Raw genomic sequence first — 1,768 nt, 5'->3', positions numbered from 1 at the left:
CCTCCCTCTGGCCAGAGCCAGACTCACTGGGGGCTGAAGGGGCAGAGACCTGGGAAGTGGACCAGAACGGGGGACCCTTAACCAGACAGAGACCTCTGCGTTTTTGAGATGCTGCCATTAGAGACTAAGCCTTCTGAGGGAAACTTGATTCCTTGTTAAAATATAAATTACTCTAAACATTTGAACCTGTTACATGTTATCAGCCATAAATAAATGAATATAGATTAATTTTTTCATGTCATTTCTTTAGAGCAGTATTTCTCAAAGTTTGGTCTAGGGACCCCTTGAGATCCCCAGTGTTCACTCGGTGGTAGGTGGGCAGGGCGGTCTGGGAGGCCAAAACTATTCTTGTAGAAATACTGATACATTGTTTACCTCATCACATTCATTCTCTCTCAAGTCTACAGTGAAGTTTTCTAGAGGTTACATAACATGTGATATTGCAACATCTGAGGGAAGAAGCAGATATGAGAAACAGGTTTATCTTCTAACAAGCCGGGTCTTAAAGAAATTTGCACAAATATTAAGCAGTGCCACTCTTAATATTTTTTTGTTTTGTTTTGGAAAATGTTATTTTCATCAGAAGTATTTTGTGTTAACATTTAATGGATTTTTATTATTTTTGCATAAAATAATAAGCAAATATTATGCACTTTTCCCAGTTTTGATTTCTAGTAGGGCAAATATCAATAGATACAACCCATATAATAAAAGTTCCTTGGGATCCTCAATAAATTTAAAGAGTGTAAGAGGGTATATTAATTATATCTTAATAAAACTAGAAGAAAAAATAAGTAAATAAGAGGTTCCTGAAAAAAAAAAAAAAGAGTGTAAAGGAATCTTGAGGCCACAAGTGCTGGCTGTGGAGTGTCACAGTGGAAGAAGACCTTAGACAGTATTAGGTCCTTTCACCTCATTTATGTGTTGAAAATTGATTCCCAAAGAGCTGGGATGACTTACCGAATATTCTGGTTTGCGATTGCTGTGCTATAAACCACCCCAAAATGTAGTGTCTGAAAATACAACAGTCATTCACTTTTCTCTTGAATATGAAATTTGGTCTAGGCTGGAGGGATGACGCCTCTGCCTCACGTGATGTCTCCAGCATCAAAGGGCTGCAGTCCCTGGGGCTTGCTGGGCACCTCTCTCTCCCTCTCTTGTCTTCCCCACTGGCTACTGGGGTTTCCGCACAGAGTGAGCATTCCGAGAAGTTGGAGTGACAACAACAAGGCTTCCTGTGACTTAGCCTCGGAAGACCCACGGCTTCCACCACATTCTATTGGTTAAGCAGGTCACTGAGACCAGGCCAAATTCAAGAGGAGGGAAGTCAGACTCCATCTTTCAGTGGAAAGAACATCAAAGACTTTTTGGCCATCTTTAACCTACCATGCCTGAGGTCCTAGAATTAGCATTAGAAGAACAAAAACTAGAATCCGTCTCTCCTGAGTTCTTGTGCAGTATGGCAACGTGAACAGGGGTGCGCTGGAGGAGGATGAAATGAAAAGAGCAAACGGTGGAGCATTGTGTGAATGAAGAACATTTCAGGGTGGCCTCTAAGCACCCACGTGAGTAGCATGCACATTTGGGAGCTTGAAAGGGAGGCTGCTAAGGAGAACAGGGGTCATGGGCTCTCTGATACAGAAGAGAACTTAATTCTTTCTTAAGATGCTCAACTTTCCTCAACAACTTCCTTTCTCGCTGACTGTCTTTATAAAGGTAGTTTTGATTTGTTGGGCAGCCTACCTGCCTCTGGGAAGCTCTGTTACAG

This window comes from Camelus ferus, chromosome 2 (assembly GCF_009834535.1).
Source record: "Camelus ferus isolate YT-003-E chromosome 2, BCGSAC_Cfer_1.0, whole genome shotgun sequence".
NCBI lineage: Eukaryota > Metazoa > Chordata > Mammalia > Artiodactyla > Camelidae > Camelus > Camelus ferus.
Note: the sequence above shows the minus strand (reverse complement) of the source record.